The 21,817-nt window shown below is 36.4% G+C and overlaps 1 long non-coding RNA gene across 1 annotated transcript in view; it reads right to left on the bottom strand.

Annotated features, from left to right (window-relative positions):
- Window positions 1-13,391, bottom strand: part of LOC138893254 (uncharacterized) — a 48,854-nt gene extending 35,463 nt beyond the window's left edge. Inside the window, exon 1 of the long non-coding RNA XR_011408283.1 lies at window positions 13,183-13,391. This is a non-coding gene — a long non-coding RNA (uncharacterized lncRNA). The remainder of the gene's footprint in view (window positions 1-13,182) is intronic.
- Window positions 13,392-21,817: the final 8,426 nt, after the last annotated feature.

The raw sequence follows: 21,817 nt of genomic DNA, 5'->3' as shown, positions 1-21,817 counted from the left end.
GCCCAGCCATGATCATTCCTCATTTTTTGCGTTTTTCGGCCAAAAAACTAGAATTCCGCCCGATTGCAATATTTTTGTGTGCTATTGCCCACCCATCCAAGTGGTTCCGGCACATAATCCAGTTCAACCTTCTGCAGCTCCATCACTCTTGACTTATCATCGTCGTCCACATCCAGCATCAGGCCCAGGTGATTTACGCCCCGCATTAGATTTTGCACCTACTGCGGACTTGTCTCCTCTTAGTCAACCAATTGCACTCCGCAAAGGTGTACGATCCACACTTAATCCTAATCTCCACTATGTCGATTTAAGTTATCATCGTCTGTCGTCACCACATTATGCTTTTATATCTTCTTTGTCCACTGTTTCTATCCCTAAGTCTACAGGTGAGGCACTATCTCATCCAGGATGGCGACATGCTATGATTGACGAGATGTCTGCTTTACATGCGAGTGACACTTGGGAGCTTGTTCCTCTTCCTGTAGGTAAGTCTATTGTTGGTTGTCGTTGGGTTTATGCAGTCAAAGTCGGCCTGGATGGCCAGGTTGATCGGCTTAAGGCTCGTCTTGTTGCAAAAGGATATACTCGGATTTTTTGGCTTGATTATAGTGATACTTTCTCTCCTGTGGCTAAAGTAGCATCTAATCGTCTCTTTTTGTCCATGGCTGCTATACGTCATTGGCCTCTTTATCAGTTAGACATTAAGAATGCTTTTCTCCACGGTGATCTTGAGGAATAAGTTTATATGGAGCAACCATCTGGTTTTGTTGCTCAGGGGGAGTTTAATAGTTCTGTGTGCAGATTGCGCAGGTCACTATATGGTTTGAAACAGTCCCCTCGAGCTTGGTTTGGTAAGTTCAGCACAATTATTCAGGAGTTCGGCATGACTCGTAATGAGGCTGATCACTCTGTGTTTTATCGGCATTTTGCTCCTAATCAGTGTATTTATCTAGTGGTTTATGTTGATGATATTGTTATTACTGGTAATGATCATGATGGTATTACTAATCTGAAGCAACATCTCTTTCAGCACTTCCAGATTAAGGATCTGGGCAGATTGAAGTATTTTCTAAGTATTGAGGTCGCTCAGTCTAGCTCAGGTATGGCTAAATGCGCTCTCTGATGCGAATGTTGATGCAATTTTAATATTGTAATAGCAACATTGTTGTTAGAAGCATTATCAAATGACATACACAAAACATTTTCTGAAAGATTGTAAAATATAACAACTTCATGGATAGTATTACTTGTAAATGCACCAATATGACTTTGATTTTCATCATATTTAAAAGCAATAATACGTTTTTGCATACAAAAATTATCATCTATCCAATGGCATGTTACAGTCAAATAATCATTTCCATTAACAGCACGACTAATATCAAAAATAAGAGAAACTCTACAAGAAAGACTGGCGAACAAATAACGGATATATGTCTGATATTGTCTAAAAAGCCTAAAGATATCAGCTCTACAAGTACTTCTAGGAATACCTTTAAACAAAGGGTTATAAATTCTTTGAATATAAGTAACAAGATATGGTGAAGCAGCAAAACTAAAAAGTAAACTACCTAAAACAATCATTTTAGCTAATTCTTCCCGATCTTTCACTATATTGTATTTACCCATTAAACCGCCAGTACCCGAGTTAAGTTTTTGTTGCCCACCTTCCTCATTAGCACCCCATGCAATAGGTGGTTATCTACCATGTGCCTACGAAGTTAACCTGTTCCCCCTGCTTTACCCCCAGTCTCATGTTTATAAACTTCCTTACAAATTTGACATCTTATATAATTTTTATCTTGTTCTAGTCTTTCAAAAAAATTCCAAATTCCTCTTAATAGGGAGGGGAAGCCTACTCGTATTACCACGACCTCCCCCTAGTATTTTGAATTTGACTAGCATTACCAGGTGTAGCTGGTGGTGTTTCAATATTATCAGGTGATTGAATATCATCTAAATTATCATCTATACCATAATTTTCTTGAAGTTGCTCATAATCTACATTTAAATTTTAGGTGAACTTTCAGAAATATGTGTAAAGCTACTAGAAGAACCAGCACCACCTCTTGATTTTTTAGAAGTTTTACTCTTACTACTACCACCCCTACTAGTGCACGTTTTTTTGGTTGCTCTAAATATATCCATTATGTAAATTAAATTAAGAAATTAAATTAATAATTCGAAATAATAAAATAAAAATATACACCAAAGAAAAGAAAGAGATGGAACGAGTGTACCGGGATTACAGATGCCGCACTAAATTTGATATCAAACTTCAGTTGATAGACCTGATACTTGATATTTGATGATATTGAATATTGATACCACACTTCACTTAAATACTTGATATTTGATAATTATAATTTTGTAGTGACTAAAGTAAATATTTGATGAAACTTGAAATAATAAGTAATTGAGAATTTAAGAGTAATAAGCAATATTATCAAGAGAGAATTAGAGTAGTAAGAGAGCAAATTGTGAGAAAAAAATGAATAAAAACGGGGGCTATTTATAGTTTTTAAAGGTTAAAATTATAATTTATCAATTATGGGGGGGGGAGGCTATTTTCTTAAGGGGTAGGCCGAAATGGCAAAAATGGCCGTTGCCCAATAGTCATTTTTGAATTTGACCGTTGGCAACGGTCAAAAAAAAAAATTTAAAAAAAAATTACAACGGTAACCGGACTGGACTGGGTTGTAGCCCGATAAAAATCCGGTAAAGGGTAACCGGGCTAACCAGATTCCGGGGCACCGGTTACCAATCGTTCCCGCCCGACTCCCCCCCCTCCCCAAACCCGTCCCACCCCGGGTCGAACTGGGTTGTGATTGGGCTGGCCCGACCTGATTAACATGCTTAGTTGGGAACATATTTTAGTCATGTTAGTACGTTTATATTAGGTCCTATGTCTGCAAAAAATGTAGAGAACTTCTTGTACTTTTTATTTTTATTTTGTATAGTATTCGTATGAAATGAGCTTAAATCGTTGTTCTTTTGACAAAGACTTCATTTCTTTTGCTGAGATGTTAAAGTGAAATTCGTGTGATCAGAGTCATGTCTTTTTTATTATATTCATTTTTGGCTGATCCATTTTGACTGGAATCTTCTATTGAATAAAGGTGGAGAAGGTAGTGAAGAAGTTCAATGCAAGATTTGTTATCAACATAAGCGAACTTGGGGAAGATGACCCGCTCGTGCAAAATGTAAGCCCTCTAATAACTTTAAGAATGCAGAATTCAGTGATTATATGAATTAGATTGCAGCAATGCTCGTCCAGGATCTAACATGCAGCTACTTAATGGATCGTGTCAGAATTAGATATTTTACTAAGTTTTCTTGGTTACCTACTTCACGACTATTGTTTGGTTTGGGTCATATTTTCGAAGATGCCAAAAGCACAATTCATTATGTGCATTATACTGACTTCATATTGTTTCAAAAATTGGGAACTGATTGTACTGCTCGGTCTTAAATCATCAATAATGAGAATTTGATGAAATGATAATCTTATGCCTCCACCGTCCCCTTCCTTGGCAGGCTACTTGGCATTTTCCTTCCGCGAAGATTCCATGCTATGCTCCTCTAAGAAAAAGCAGTTTATTCTCTTGGGCTAACATTTTAACTTTTAGATCTGTGTTTCATCATTTGAAATGGATTGTCTTTGCGGTTTCCCTTCAGCCATCCTCAACTTGTAGGTACTCTACTCGAGCTCTCAAAGGACGAGGAGTGAATCACTACCTTATACAATTCAAGTTTGCCCATGGAATCTTTTTTTTTTTGATAAGGTAAATTGTATTACTCAAAAGGGAGAAAAAACTCCCGCATACAAGAAGTATACAAAAAGTAGGGAATTTACATCAGAACATGATTCCCTACAAATGACGCCCAATCTTCTACACAAGTAGGGGCTACATGTGTGCACCAAAAAGCGATCAGAGATAAAAGACTATTCTTAAGATGTGAAAACGAAGACTCAATCCCCTCAAAAACTCTCCTATTTCTCTCTCCCCAGACTAACCACATGAGAGCTAACGGGGCGAACTTCCACGCCTTTTGCTTGCTTCTACGGAAACCGGCCCAGCTATATAGCATTTCCTTTACAGTGTTTGGCATCACCCATTGAACGCCAAAGAGATTCAGGATTGCCCTCCATAGACCCCAGGACACAGGGCAATGCAGCATAAGATGATCAACTTCTTCCCCTGAGCTTTTACACATGTAGCACCAACTAACATGTGTAATTCCTCTCTTTCGCAGATTTTGAGATGTCAAGATCACTCCCCTCGCTGCTAGCCACGCGAAGAAACACACCTTCGTGAGCGCCTTAGGAATCCAGATCGATGAGTATGGGAAAGTAGCCTCCTGTCTCACCAACATACTCTGGTAGAAGGACTTTACGGTGAACAAGCCATCATCACGCAACCCCCATCTCCAAGAGTCATAAGATGGATGGGGCATATCTTGCCCGTATAGCAGTGCCAATAAATTTTGGAGCTCCGCAATCTCCCAATCTTGCATGTTCCTTCTAAAAGAGAGGTCCCATACTATCCCCCCTTCATGCTCATTGCGTATTTGTTGGACCATCAATTCCTTCTGGTTTGAAGCTCTGTAGACGTGTGGGAAAGAGACCCTCAGAGTAGCCTCTCCACACCACTTGTGATTCCAAAAGCTGATTCTCCTTCCATCTCCCACCTTGTAAGTGATGCTGCCATAGAAAGCTTCCCAGTTCTTCATGATGTTCCTCCACATGTCACACCCGAACGGTGTTGTGATTGCCTTGGTCCTCCAACCCCCTCCCGTGGAATCATACTTTTCTGCTATGACCTCCCTCCATAGAGCATGCTCTTCTACCCCGAATCTCCACAGCCACTTCCCCAGCAAAGCTCTGTTGAATACCCTGAGATCTTTTACTCCAAGTCCACCCCACTTCTTTGGGGAAGTGACTGTCTGCCAATTCACTAGATGAAACTTTCTAGTTCCATCTGCCGCATCCCAGAGAAAATTCCTTTGAAGTCGCTCCAGTTTTTCTGTGATGCTCACAGGTGCTTGCAACAGGGATAAGTAATAGGTAGGGATACTTGACAAAGTGCTTTTAATAAGCACTTCCTTACCGCCTTTTGACAAATACCGTTTCTGCCAGCCTGCTAATCGTTTTTCAACCCTTTCAATGACTGGCTTCCAAACAATAGTATCCTTTTTCAAAGCACCCAACGGTAGACCCAGGTAAGTAGTAGGGAGAGAGCCCATCTTGCATCCGAGAACATGCGACAAAGTATCAATGTTAGCAACCTCACCCACCGGGAAAATCTCACACTTGCCGAGGTTGATTTTGAGTCCTGATATTATCTGAAACCACTGCAGTACCTGCTTCAGGCAGGTCAACTGAACCATATCGGCATCACAGAAAACTAGGGTGTCATCCGCAAAAAGCAAATGAGAGACCCTTCGGGCACTGAGCACCCCGATCGGAGCTGAGAAACCTCTCAAGAAGCCTCCAATCGCCGCACGATCCATCATTTTACTCAGAGCATCCATCACTAAAATGAATAGCATGGGGGATAGTTTGCCCATGGAAGCTTAGATATTATAATTGTGGATACGGGATTATATGAGATAAACGTTTGTTTCTTTTATCTATTCAAATTGGCTTTCTGTGCATGTTACCAAGATGGTGTTTTTCTCCCTTATCCCTTTCCCTTTGGTTTGGGTGTGTGCCATTCGTTACTACTAAAAACTGGGGATTTTCCTATTTCTTGGAGTGTGAACGGTTAATGTTAGATAGTTATGTTTAAATAATCCTAGTCTCATATGTAGTAGGAGTAGAATATGTTCTAGTCCGATATGTAGTAGGAGTAGAATATGTATTATATATAGGGCTCATTGTATCATTGTTAATAAATAGATTTTTTTCCCGTGCATTCTCACATGGTATCAGAGCTTCAGTGAGAAAATTATCGTTGTGCATCATTCTAGCGACATCCGGGAAGAAAGATCTCGTCTCCGTGCAATTTTCCGGCAACTCCGTCTTATTCCCAGGGTTCATCACTGCAACAATGGTACCGTGCATATACCAGTACCACCATTAGATCTGAAATCCTTGTGCGACCAAACCCCAGAAATTCCAATCCCATAGGAACAAGAAAGTCAACCTGATTTGCGTAATCTCCTTATCGGTAAGTGTTGTGCGAAAACCAACACTACCATCTTGTTCGGACAAGTCAGGCAACAAAATCCCAGTAAATCACTTCGACAGAAAGTCCCTCAAGCACTTCCACGCGTCACCCGAACTCCAACTAGAATTTTCAAATATTTTTTTAGGACAGTTGTTTCGCAGGGTGATTCCGAGTCCACCAGTACAATTTCCTACAGATCCCGAGAACTTTGAAATTTTTCGGTGAGCTACAGTAATTTTTCCGGCGCGTGTGAGCCATTCTGGCCACTTTTTGACAAAACTTCTTCAGGATAACTTCCTCGTCTAGTGATTCTATGGCTGTCCAACGGGACGTCCCGTCTCGGTCCCGTCCCGTCCCACTTAATTTTAAATGGGATGGCCCCATGTTAAACGGGACACGGGATGGCCATTTCGTCCCGTTTATCCCGTCCCATTTCGTCCCGTCCCGTCCCGTCTGTCCCGCCTGTCCCGTCCCGTCCCGCGCCCCTTTTTTTAAAAATTATAGCGTTGCGCATAGCTATAAATGCAAAAATAGTCGTTCCCAACGGCAAAAAACGGCCATATTTGGCCCCCACTCCTACCAAAACACCCCCCTACCCCCAAACTTTTAATATAATCCCTAAGTTTATTAAATTACACTTTGGCCCTATTTTCTACTATAAATACCCCAATCCTTCTTCATTTCTTCCCACAAAAATAAATTATTCTCTCTCAAATCCCTTTCATTCTATCTATATTATTCTCTCAATTTTCTCGCAATCAAGTGATAAGTTTCAAGTATTTGGACAAATATTTGGAGCAACTTTCAAGCTTCAAATTAATTTATCAAGTATTTGGAGCAATAGTTTGGGCAATTTCTTCAAGTTTCAATATTTAATCACGGTGCACTCGTTCCATCTCCTAATTTTAATATATATTTTTTGCGCATTATTTTTGTGTTTACTTTACGTGTTCTATTTTTGTATTTCATTTGTGTTTTTAATTTTTGTGTTAACTTTTTAAATTTAATTTCGTATTTAAATTATGGCACCTAAAAATGTATTTGGCGTATTTAAAAAAACTAGTAAAAAAAGTAGTAAAGGTGAAAGTAGTAGTAATCCTAATCCTAGCCCTTCTCCTATAATTAGAAAACATATAGATGAAATGACTCATGTTGATGAAACTTCATTTTCCCAACCCCCGCATGTTATAATATTAATTTCGGAGAACAACTAGATCATGAAACTTTACAAAGACAATTTGGCAATGATATTTTTATTGAGGACGAAGAAAATGAGGATGAAGAAAATGAGGAAGAAGAATTAGATGAAACACCCACTAGTCCCGTAACACAAGCTCCAACTCAGAGTCAATCTCGATCTGGAGCTTTACCCCTTGTACCTCCTGTAAGGGGTAAGCCTAAGGGTGAACGTCCCAAAACATCACTTGTATGGAAATTTTTTAAACATGATAAAGTCAATCAACGTGCTACATGTGAAATATGTAAGCAACGATTTGTGCACACCAAAAGTGGTGGGACGGGGGGCTTATCTAGGCACTTAGGTAGGGACCACAAAGCTTTATGGATACAAGCTAAAATAGAAGCCGGACAAATACCGGATCCTAGCACTGGTACTAGCACTCCTAGTATATCTGGCGGGGGTTCTAATTTTTTACAACAACAGCTTGACCCTGCTTCTGGTACGATTTTACGCCCATATAACAAAGATAGAGATCGTGAGAACTTAGCAAAAATGGTAGTTGTATGTGGCTTACCTTTTACCTTTCCTTCTCACCCTGCTTTTGTTCATTATATACAAGAAACTTATAATCCTTCTTTTCAAGGTTTTCCTAAGACTACAGTTAGAAATGATGTTTTTAAATTTCAAACCGAATATTTTCAGTATATTCGTTGTGTATTTTTTCACTTAGATTGTAAAGTGTCCATCACATCTGATATAGGTCGTAGTCCTAATGGTTGTGATTATTTAACTGTTACATGTCATTGGGTTGATCATCACTTGAACATGCAAAAACGTATTATTGGTTATAAATTTGTTGATTCAAAACACACTGGAGCATATATTGCAACTATTGTTCTACAAATACTTGATTTTTATGGACTCATTGATAAAGTTTTAACTATCACCTTAGATAATGCTTCTGCTAACACAACTGCAGCAACTAGTTTAAGAACTAGATTTTGTCCAATTAATCCGGCAATTTTTCATGTTAGATGTGCATGCTATATTTTTAACTTGGTTGTAAAAGATGGTATTAATTTATTTTCTGATGCTTGTAGTAAAGTACAACATGCTTGCGGCTATATTTTTCGGGCTAATAAAGCGAGTAGAATTCGTGAATTTGCTCAACAATGTGCTAGTGCTAACCTTCCATATAGAAAAGTTCCAAAAGATGTTTGTACCAGGTGGAATTCTACTTATGAAATGCTTAAAGTTGCTTATGATTATCGGGTGCCTATACAAAAGGTATTTAATATGCATAATGGTATTCCCGCTGATCAAATTGTTGATTCTGATTGGGATCAGATCAAAGAGCTTACTAAATTTTTAGAAAAATTTTATTATGCTACAAAACAATTTTCTGGTATATATTATCCTACTATTACACAAATATTATGGTATATTTGTGGAATTTCTGTTGTATTTGGTAAGTATAAAACTAATCCAACTTATGCACCGGCCATTAATGAAATGATTACAAAATTTAAAAAGTATTTTTTCCCTATTCCCCAAGTTTATTTAATTTCTACTATACTTAACCCATCTTTAAAATTAAGAGGTGCTAAGGGACTTGTTCGTAAAATTTATGAGAATTTAGCAATTCAAGAAAATGAACAACCATCTCTCGAAGAATGCCAAGCAAACATATATTCTTATGTTAGATCAATGTTTGATAAATATAAATCTATGGAAACAACAGGTGGTGAAACTACTCCTTCTACTTCTAAGTCTAGAGTAGAAGTTCTATGGGAAGATATGGATGATATAACAGGTTTTGATTCCTCTATTGATGATGAACTTGATTCTTATCTTAATCAAGGATTGGAAAGTATTAAAGACGAAGAAGGCAACGAACAACTTTTGGCATGGTGGAGGGAGCGTGGCAAGGCTTTTCCAACACTTTCCATAATGACCCGAGATATCCTTGCTATTCAAGCATCATCAGTAGCATCGGAGAGTGCTTTTAGCGCGGCAAGATTTCAAATCGGAGATCATAGACATTCATTAGCGGAGGACAGCCTAGAGATTTCCGTATTATTCAGAGATTGGATTAATTCAGAAAGAAGAAATCTTGGTTTTGAAAAATTAACCACTAGGGAAGAAGAAGAATACAATGAGATACTTAGCACTGGGAGCGATGACGGCATGGAACTCATGGAACATCAATCAACATTGCCAATTCCAGAACAATGTCCGAGAGAAATTATAGATAAGTTACAACGAAGTTATATAAGAGCTTACAAATATTAGTATGATAATTTTTTATTGGCTACTAAGAGGCCTAGTTCAAAGTTCAAAGTTCAAACAGAACCCTTCCTAGAAGGTGGCTGCATAGATTAGGTGCTCTTCAAAAGAATTATATTTGTATGTGAGATTTGAAAGTTCTATTAATAAAATAAAAGACTCTAAGCGTTGAATTTGTTTTATGAATTCTCTTACACTCGAAATTATATTAAATAAATTATAACTCTATTATATATTTATAATTGCTAGAATATTTTATTACAAGTCTTTTGTTTTAATATTTTATAATTCTTTACTTAGTTTCCTAATTTTCGTTTAATTTTTAAATTTATTGAATAAGTCAAAAAACTAGATGTTGCAAACTTTAAAAACTTAGTCATTGCCAAAAGAATATCCGTTGTCAAACTCAATGCTTAAATAAATTTTTTTAAAATGGCACTTAAGGCCCGCGAACCCGTCCCATCCCATCTCGTTTGTTAGCGGGATGGGATGGGCCTACCGTCCGTCCCGTCCTGTTCCGTCCTGTCCCGTCCCGTTTGTCCCGTCCCATTTCGTCCCGTCCCGCCACCGTCCCGGCTAAATGTCGTCCCGTCCCGTCCCGTTGGACAGCCATAAGTGATTCCGAGCCTACCCATATAAATTACATCAAATTCTGACAACTTTTATTTTTTCCGGCATGAACATGATTTTCTGACGTGAACAGTAATTTCCAGAAAAGTTTTTGTTTTCTAGTGGTGTTTTAGAATCTATTTTGTAGTGTGGAATTCGTCTTACTCTCACTATTTTCAAATTTCTCCGATAACATTTCAGCCAACTTCTGTTTATTAGCAACCACCTGGTTTTGTTGCTCAGGGAGAGTCTAGTCACTAGTGGCCTTGTATGTCACTTGCGCCTGTCACTTTATAGTCTAGAGCAGTCTTCTCGAGTCTGGTTTGGTAAGTTCAGCACAATTATCCAGGAGTTTGGCATGACTCGTAGTGAAGTCGAATGATCAGCTTGCATATATTTTCACCAAGCCCCTCGCTGGTCCTCTTATAAGTTACATATGTAACAAGCTCGGTACATATGATTTACTGGTCCTCTTATAAGTTACATATGTAACAAGCTCGGTACATATGATTTGTATGCACCGGCTTGCGAGGAGTGTTAGATAGTTATATGTAAATAATCCTAGTCCATATGTAGTAGGAGTATAATATGTATTATATATAGGGCTCATTGTATCATAGTTAATGAATAGATTTTTCCCCCGTGCATTCTCACAGTTACCATCTCTTTCTTTTCCCTTTTTACCAGACCAAGAATTGCTTTATTTTAACTTTGATTGTCTCCTAATGTCTCTATAAAATGAGTGTTATATTTTGCTTATAATGTTTTTACTTTATACTCCCCCGATATGGCTATAGCTTGCTTGTGAATATTCAGAAGGTTAATACCAAAGGCCTTAATTACATCAAATGTGATTGCTTGTCATCTGGATGATATTTACTTTCAGCTTCTTTCGGATGAAAAAGGGGGTTACTTGCCAAATTTTAGCTTGTGTTAGATTTGATAATCTTCTAAGTAATTTCGGATGAAATGGGGGTTGTGATGCCTCCTACTATGGCAGTTGGCAGGGTTCTATAAGCACTTTCAACTGGACGTTGGCTTTTATACTTGCGTTTGCCATTATACATAGAGCCAGGGATTCCCTCCTATTCAAATTCAGAGATTTTAACTTTTTAGGCAACGTTGAATATTAGTGTAATTTACAAAAGGGATGATTATAGAAGAATGAAGATGTTTGTAAACTGCTACCGTGTATTTTATGAGTGCAGAAATGGCTTATGACCTTTTGTATCCTAGCTACTTATTGCCCGGATTCTTTTCAGCGTCTCCCGCAGCTGATTCCTTGTCTTGCTTCGTTTCTTTCTGATAGATCGGAAGTTGGTTTTCGAGAAAATAAAAATGGATCTTCGAAAAAACTGCTTTTATCATACCTATATTTGACAACGCTTAGAAGTTGGTTTAGCCTTTTGCCGTCGAGCTTTCTACAGTAAACTTTTAACTTTGTTGTTCTTGTTGCTAGGTTGCTTCAAATGGTGCTGGAGATAGGCAATCACAGTGGCTGAAAAAGAGACTTGAAAATAGTGAAAGCAAATGGTACCTTCAAACTGCATTATTTTACTCCAAAGAGAAAATATGCTATTGCATTGCCTCAGCAGTTGTGGCCTGACCTCCCTATGTGACTAAAGTGATATCGTGTAAATGCAGGTGCATTGCTGTCGGATTTCATCCATTGGTAGCCTGTGAAGATGATGCTACTCAAACAGAATTAAAACACGAATTACAGTCCTTACATGGCATATTTCTGAAGTACGGCATGGTAAGTCAAGATTCTAATGCTAAAAGTCCATCTCTCCGTTAATTTCTTAGAGCAAGAAACCTGAGTAATACGGTAATACCAGATACCATCTTCATCTGCAAAATCTGATTTTCTATATGCATAAAATCTAATAACAAATGGAAGACTCTAAACTCGCATATCTATATGCCCGAAAAACTTATGCTAAGCGCCCAAATCAGGTATATGCTTGACACGGCTTTGCCTTAATGCTAGAACTGTGGTGAATGCATCTATCGTCACTGATGTATAAATAAAGATACCAATTAGTAGTGATTGAGTTCCCATGGTTTCGCATAAGAAACCGGTAACCTACATGTTTTGCTTTTTCTTGTTTAGGATGCATATATAAGTGGACAGTCTTGTACTGATAATGCTGATAAAAGACCTATTGCAAAATCCAAAACTGGAACTGCCAGATATAAAGGACCTTTGCTTACTAAAGTGAATCAGAACCTGCCCTACTCTGTATGTATTTCTCTTGATATTCAGTAGACTTTTGAGACTAAGTCTACACTTTATTTCCAGTGTCATTGTATAACATTTTCTCTTAATTTTTTGGTTTTCTTAGGCAAACTGTAAATGGATCTCCTTCACAAAGTCAGTGCTCTAGAGATTGTAAGTATTTTGAATCTGTTTAAATATTTCACACAAGCACCTTATATTTTGATGTTATAACAACTAGTATTTCTAGCAGGTATCATACTTAAGTCACATTCGAAGGTGATGTTGTGCAGAAAAAGAAAATTTTTCTGCATCAAAGAGGCAAAGAGATTATGTAGATATACTGCGAACGTTGATGTTTGTATTTGTTATTGTTATGAGAAGGAGTGAATGGAGATCCAATCGATTTTTGGTGATGAATCCAGCTTTTTCCCCTTTTTCGGAGTAAGGAGGGAGCGGGGCGGGAGGGGAAGAGAAGGGACAAAAAAAGTGAATTCAATATTCGCACTCAAGTTCGAATTAACTGAATATTCACCATTGAGTCCACAGTTGGGAGGTTCAATAAAAGGCAAAAACGTTTTGATATAGGGTGTGTTTTAGTTGGTCAGTTTGCTTACAAGCTTTTTGGTTTGCCTTAGTTGAAATTACTAGCTTTTTTGCAATTGTAAATTGTCAAATCTTTAAGATGTTCTGCAGATGTTCATTTTGAATGCAACTTGATCCTTTCCTATTTTTCCTTGAAAAGTTAATGCAGCCTTTTTTAGGACTCGTTTGGTACGAGGTATAAGGAATAATTAAATTATCCCGAGATTAAATTTGAGATGAGTTTATACCACGTTTGGTTGAGATAAAATAACAGTATAACTAATCCCGGTATTAGTTATCCCGGGATTGTAGTGTTATTTTTATCCCTATGGGATGGTGGAATAACAATCCCAACATAACTAATTTCGGAATAATTAATAATTGTTTTCACAACCAAATAACCCACCTTTAAAAAAAGCTATCTTTTATAACAGTTTAAAATACGCTAATAGTGCAAGAATATTTTTATATTGCTATTGTATGCAACTTAAATCTTCTATATACTTCTCCTGCATAAAAATGTATCCATCAACACCCGATGCCTTGTCTTCTCCAATAGAGCACAATCCTTCATAAATCTCTTCTGTAGTCACATCTTTACATAGATTAATTCTTTGCTGCTGATTAAGCTTTGGTCCCCTTTGCATCACCATTTTATCTTCTATAGCAGGAAGTGAATGAGCAGCAGTTCCCATCAATGATTTATAAAATTCTACAATCTCCCTTTTGATGCTCTCTGAGTCAATTAGCCTGCTTCTAGTAATAGAATTAAGCTCCAATATTTGCTTTCTTTGGCTCCTTTCTTTCATAACAACTGTGAAGTATTTTGTATTGGAATCTCCTAGCTTTATCCATTTTGCTTTGGCTTTCTGCTTCAAAGCTCCCTCTTTAATCATATCCCATTTTTCTAAATTTTCTACCAGTCCCTTCTCCTCTAACAATAGTTCATCAGAGCAATTAGTAGTAATGCTTCTTTGAACTCTTTCAAGATCAATTCTGGCTTTCTCAATCTTCTGTCTTATGAACTTGAACTCCTCAACATTAAGCTTTCTCAGTACTGGCCTTAGTGCTTTGAGCTTTAACCAAATATTCTGCATACCCCATAAGCCGGGAAATTTGCAATGGTGATCACACCAACACTCAGGGGGGCATCTCATCCAACCAACGAGGAGGATCAAGTCCTGGTGGAGCAGGAAAAAGCTCCACCACACCCACCTCCACGTAGTAAATCCATGAATTTTGTCATCTGGAACTGTAGGGGTGCCCAATCTCTAGAGTTCAGAAGGAATTTTCTATCCATGCTAAATTACCACAAGCCATCATTGGTCGTGCTCCTAGAAACACACCTAATGGAGCATGCACTACTTAAGGACGACTTTGACTTCACAAATCTCTCACAAGCACCGGCGGAGGAACAGGCGGGGGCATAATAGTTTTATGGACTAACACTCTAGTTAATGTTATTGAAATTGTCGTCACAAACCATAAGATTCACTGCATGGTCCAGGTATGTCCCCAAGGTCTACCTTTTTTATTATCAACTATTTATGCAATCACAATATTATCATCTAGGAAAGTATTATGGAAAAATTTAATGACTATCGCTAATACTTATAAAGTTTCATGGATCATAGATGGTGACTTTAATGACATTCTATACTCGAATGAAAAATTTGGCGGTTGTGCTTTAAATAACAATAGAGAAGACTTGATACTTAATTGTTTTAACTATTATAATCTCATAGACTTAGGCTTTAAGGGAAGTAAATATACATGGACAAATAAACGTAGAAGAGGAGCCATGATATTGGAAAGACTCGATCGCATAGTTACCAATTATGAATGGTTAACCCTTTAACCAGAAGCCCACGTTCAGAACTTACCCAGAACTCATTCCGATCATTGTTCATTATTGTTAACTCTACACACACAAAAAACTCACGAACTAATATTTTTAGATTCGAAATGATGTGGTTAACACATCAAGAGTTTCTTCAATTAGTAAATCACCTTTACTGGAGGCAATTGATAATTTTACTAACTTAGTCCAAATTTGGAACAAAGAAACTTTTGCAAATATTTTTTACAAAAAACAATATTCAAGCCCGACTAGCAGGAACCAAAAATCATCAAATAACCCCACTAGAAACTTCTTACAATAATTAGAAAAAGACCTTATTTGCCAATATAATCAAATACTAACTCTTAGAAGAAAAGTTTTGGAAATTGAAATCTTGCGTTAATTGGCTTAACCAATGGGATGCAAATACAAGATTTTTAGCCTATCTACACAAAAAAAAGAAAACGCCGTAATCGCATAATTGCACTCAAAGATTCATCAGGTAATTGGATTCCAGATTACGACCAACTTCAGCAATTAATTACGGACTATTATTAAAGCCTTTATACAACCTCTCACAATGCTTATCCTACAACTTATTATAATGCACTATCACAAGAAGATGCTAGCAATTTAACATCACTAGTAACTGATCAAGAAATTATTGAAGCTATCCATTCTCGCCGGGCACTAAAATCACCCGGACCCGATGGACTCCATCTATTATTTTTTCAAAAATTCTGGCCTCAAATAAAACACTCGGTAATTCACTTCTGTAAAAATATTTTCCAACATATACACATTCCCATTGAGTTAAACAAGACATTTATTTGTTTAATACCCAAAATAAAAAGTTCATCAACCATGACTCACTTCAGACCTATCATTTTACGCAATACCCTATACAAAGTCATTACAAAAATAATTGTTAATCGCATCAAACCTCTTCCAGACAAAATTATTCACCCTACTCAGTGTTTTTTCCAGAAAAATCAACGAGCGGCAGACCATGCCATAATCGTTCAAGAATTACAAATCATTTTAGAAATTCTAGGTCAGAATGCGTATGCACGCTTCTTAAAATAAACTTAGAAAAAGCTTTCGATCGGATGGAATAGAGCTTTATACGCCACACATTAACCTACTTTAATTTCTCTCAAAACTTAATATCACTCATTATGTCATGTGTCTCCACAACATCTACCGCAATACTTTTAAATAGTTCCCCCACAAATTTCTTCACACCCACTATAGGTATTAGGCAAGGTGACCCGATATCACCACACCTTTTTATTATGTGCATGGAAATGTTATCTCGGAGTATAAACAATGTGGTGGATTACAATTAATGAAAACTCATTACCTTAAACGCCAAAGTTCCACAAATATCTCACTTATTCTTTGCGGATGATATTATATTGGCCTCGAAAATAAACACTATTAGTTGTTATAAAATTATTGATTTGTTGGATCAATTCACTTAGCACTCGAGTCAAAAAATCAACTTTGAAAAATCAAGAGTTTATTTCTCCAAATATTGTACACTGACTGATAAGAATTTCATACTTACTTCCTTCAATATAACGGAAGGCAAATCTTTTGGCAAATATCTAGGATTCCATCTCTTTACTTCAAAGTCCACCAAAAGAGATTTTCAATTTATACTTGATAATTTCAAAAATAGGCTTTCAGGGTAGAAAACGAACCACCTCACAATGGCATGGCATACTACATTAATAAAGGCAACATTGAATACCATACCCAACCATATAATGCAATTTATATCACTTATCGCTCATATCATTACATGATTAGAAAGCTACCAAAAGAACTTTCTTTGGGACTCTACCTCTAAAAAAAAAGGCTTCACCTCCTTAAGTGGGATAAAATAAGTACTCCAAAGGAACAAGGAGGACTAGGTATTCAATGATTAAGGGATAAAGATGATGCCTTATTAGCTAGTACCGCTTGAAAACTTTTTCATAACCCTCGCGCACCATAGGCAGCCTTTCTAATTTCTAAATACATTACTACGTGTAGGCACCCTCTTAAAAGAACCTCCACCTTATGGAAATATATCATAAATGGGTGGAATACATGTCAAAATGGATTACTTTGGCATGTCACAAGAGGTACCCATGTACGATTCTGGACGGATAATTGGATGGTTCTAAATACCAATATTCGAAACCTTATTCAAAGGCCTTTAAATCGTAACAAAGTTAATTTAAATATCGCTACGGTTCTTCCACTTAATAACAGCCAACCCACCTACATATCTTTTGATTTATCAAAACCTATAGCTGACAGAATAAATAGCACGTACATACCTTTATACGCAACAACTCTTAATCGTATCGTATGGGGTCTAACTCCAACGGGTAACTTCATTGTCAACTCGTGCTTAAAAGGGCTCACTAAATCAACACAGGGACTAAATAATCATGGATGTATTTTGTGCCTCCACATAATGCAAAAAAATAAAAAATTCTAAAGGTTGATTAGCCACAATCGACTGTCTACAGAAGCTTACCTACACAAGTTAAGAATTACTTATTCTAACGTGTGCACAATTTACCAAATAGGCGAGGATGCAGTAAGTCACATACTATTACATTGTATAAATGCAAATCAATGATGGCAAGATCTGAAATTAAGGAACTTTATACAAACAATAAACACTGTAGGAGTTCCAAAACTTGTGTGGCTTAAACAACTCGTTCTCCATAAAGTCAAACCATATACAAATGCCATTCCTTTACAACAATTAATTCTTTTTACCTTATGGCATCTATGGAATATTCGAAGCAAAATTTGCTTTGAAATCATTAAAGTGAAGCCTTATCCTAACACAATTTAGCAACTAGCTAATGAATACCACTACCTAACAACCACCTCAACCCATAAAAGAACTAAATTGCCTATGTACGTCAAATGGAGCCCTCCCCATATGGATTTTTTAGGTTAAACACGGATAGGGCAGTCAACAAAACAAAATCATACGCTAGCTTTGGTGGCGTATTCAGAGATAACAAACGAAATTGGGCAATGAGCTATGCAGGACACACCTAATAACCAATGTTATCAATATCAAATTTTTAGCACTGTTACGTGGATTGCAAATTGCAGTCACGCACAACCTAACTCCACTGAAAATCCACATGGATGCACAAGAGGTAATAAAAATGCTCTGCAACCCTCTCATAATGTACTCACCCTTATTAACTAATTGTAGATTTCTGATCCAAATACTGAGTAATCCACCAGTATTGCACACATACATGGAGCAAAATATGGTAGTGGATCAATTAGCACATTTTGGAATGGAACTGACGGGAAACACCATCACCTTTTTGGAAAATCCTCCACATTTCATTTGGCAGCAACTCATTAAAGACAAGCACGACCATACGACACTTAGGATGGCTAGTATAAACAATCCCACAATGCACGGATCACCACAAACTTTTTGTACACTATTGGACGTGCCTTCTACAAGCACAGGCTCCAGCACAATCCTAGTTAATGAGCCCGTCAGAAATATTAGCTATAGTTCTTATCATCGTCTACCAAGGAACACTAGTGTCGATAGTAGATTTACTAGGACCTTTTGTACTAGGGCCAGACGCTCTCTGTAATGCATGTTTAGTTAATATAAAGTAGCCATTTAAACCCAAAAATAGTTTCAATAAAAGAAAATGTCCATAGTGTTATAAAACAATAAAAGAAGAAGAAGAATATTGCAGAGAAAAGTAGGGAGAGATAATTCTTATTGATTTGGGATGATTTATAATGGAATAAAACTCATATATTTGTAGGGAAAAAGTGACTTAGCCACCAATTAACAAACCCTAAAATCTCTCTAAAATATAGACATTCACCTTAAATACAATTATATTTATAACACTTCCCCTTGATTTTTAATAAATAATGTGCCTCGTTAAAACCTTAACTAAAATAAAATCCAGTGGAAAAAACTTCTAGTAAAGGAAAAGGAGTACACATATCTAACAATACGCCTTTTGGTTGCCTCGTTAAAAACCTTGCAAGGAAAATCCAGTGGGACAAAATCTTATAAGGAAAAAAGAGTACAACGCATACTAATTCCCCCCTGATGAGATCAATTCACATCCTTGAGCCTTCGCATTCCAATCTTGTGCACTAGCTTCTTGAAGGTTGGCGTCGACAGAGATTTGATGAATAAATCAGCCATATTAACTCTAATGAATATGTTGCACCTTGAAAATCATCTCTATCACATTATCATGCTTATAGTTATAGCAAGATACATATGTGCACAAATTGCACTTAGGATTGTATATGCTTTAAGAGATTTGAATCCTTTAGGAATTGTCATATAAGTTAAGTCATATAATTCATTTAAATAGATTTTAGATGCATATCAAGTTTTCATGTCATGCTAGACATCTAAGATAGATAAAAGTGATTGCACACACCATTGACTTTATACTTTCAAGTCTTTGAACTACATGTCCAAAACTATATGTCTTTTATATGAAACAAATTCTATTCGAATTCTGTCTCTTTCATTTGGCCAATTTTTTTGTGTCCATATTCAACAGACTTAAGATCCTCATCTATACTTAGCGCTATCATAGATGTCGGCGGCGAACATTTTATATCGGTTCCAATATTTTTTCATAAAGACATAACATAGAGATCTCTTTATTCATATTTTCAGGTACGTGAACCTCTCCTGAAATTTTATGAAATATTATGTCATGTGATCTTCTAAATCTCTTGCCTCCTTATTATGATCATTTGCTCATCTTCTTTATCAAAAATGTTATTTGAAACTGATTTGTCTATACGCCTTAAGCGTACCATAGACTTTGTCATTTTAGGACTTATTCTAATGGTAGCGTTTGTAGTGAGAATATAGTTACTTTCTTTGGGTCAGCAAATGCGTCTGGCATACTTTGCAACATATTGTATGTGAATCATCTTTTTATGAACTTCAAGTTCATATTATCTTATTCGAGGATCTAGATGTACAAATGATAATTCATTCTGTAATTTTTTATCAATTGTTTATCGTGTCTTCCCTCATGTTAGAAAAAACTAACTTGCTTCATCAATTTTGTATGTTATGGTATTAACCAAAATATACATCGCACATCAATAATTATAAGATGAAATTATTTGGTTCGTGATCTTGAACCATTTGTGAGGGGAGAATATAATATACTTTCGTATATAATGTTTATCAAACTCATATAGATAACTTTGTACTCATGAGTAGTAGTTTAGCTATTAAGTTGAGGCACTCAATAAATTATTATGCTAAATTAACTGTGATATAAACCAACTTATCAAGATGAACTGTCTTGAATAGAAAATATAAAAATTATGCTCTAAAGTAAATTATTGAGCAAGTTAACTCGCACATGTGGGTTAATAATTAGAGCACATGTAACCATCTCATAGATGTATTTTATGTGGTATACATGGCAGGTGAATGTGCCCATATTCACCTTTGATATTTCTAGTATTCATGGGATTCAATCCCAATTTTAGTTGGTCTATTAATTAATGAGAACAAACAACATAAGAGAATTCGTAAAGAAATTTATAATTCTTTAATATTTACCCATGTGAATTCTCTTTTATTTTTGCACAGCATACTTAAATTAACATGGCTAAATTAATTATGCCAACTGGATAAATTACCAATTGATAAACTTCAGGTTTACACCATGACGTGTGCAATTATCAATAAACTTCAAGTTTATTATGATATGGGTTTCTATATAAATAAACTTCCACTTTATTGTGGCATTCTTTTATGTGTGTAGTATAAATTGAAGAATAAAACGGGTAACTTTTCACCTATATTTTACCCCGCTACAAATTGTAATAATAGAATATATTAAATCTTTCTTTTATTTATAGTCTCAATATGACCAACCGCCTTCGCAAATATTTTAGAAACTCAATAAATTTATTTGATACTAAGTACGACACAATGCCTTATTGTTAATGAATTTCATTCCTCCAAAATATTAATAATTAGCTCTTCCAGAGTGATGTCACCCAAATTCACACCAATAATTGGGATTGTGTAGCGGTCGATGCAATTATAATTACCCAACATGAGTCGGGGTCGATTCCACAAATAGCTTATATTGGATTAGGTATATATCTAGACTAGGTGTATGACGTGCCCAAATTGCACTTTCACATAATTGGTTGTTTCTTCCTACTTCTAAAAAGTATACTATCGTTTGTAAATGAAAAGCTAAGGAATGATATTTTTGGTATTGTTGTTTTTCAAATTGATAAAAGATCTAGAGTTGTGACTTCCACCTAGGTGGTTACCTGACAGATTGTGGGCTTTAGGGCAGGTTTGATGATCGGGGTGTAATATAGCAATCACACGCAATTACCCACTCTATACCTCTCGATAGTTTGAGTGATTTTGCCCAATTTGGCTTTCTCAAGTCCAAATGGGTAATTCACAAAACTAATGATAGATGCTCAAGTCGGGTCTTACTATCTCTATATTTGATCCTTTAATTGGGGCTATCAATTTCTTGAGTTCACCTCAATTCCTTGTTAGCCAAGTTTTCCTAGACTTAGTCTATCTTTCTCAAGTAGATGATAGGTCAATTAGGCCTGAATCAATGTTTATAACCATTAATTCTAAAATTCAATCAAGAACTAGGCTAAATATCATACACCCAATCACAAACAAGCCTCAAATTAAACACTCATTGGGCACTCACACCAGGGTTGGGTCACAACCTTAGCTAAGAATTTAGCTACTCATAGGCAAAATTGAAGAAACTAAAGAAGAAACTAAGATTAAACTCATAATTGATGATTAAGGGAAGAAAATCTAATGTTAAAATGAAAAAACAATTACAAAGTTACCCAAAATAGTAAGGAAAAAACGACTATCTACT

This window comes from Nicotiana tomentosiformis, chromosome 6, assembly GCF_000390325.3.
Source record: "Nicotiana tomentosiformis chromosome 6, ASM39032v3, whole genome shotgun sequence".
NCBI classification, from domain to species: domain Eukaryota; kingdom Viridiplantae; phylum Streptophyta; class Magnoliopsida; order Solanales; family Solanaceae; genus Nicotiana; species Nicotiana tomentosiformis.
Note: the sequence above shows the minus strand (reverse complement) of the source record. Positions and strands in the feature narration are given on the sequence as shown.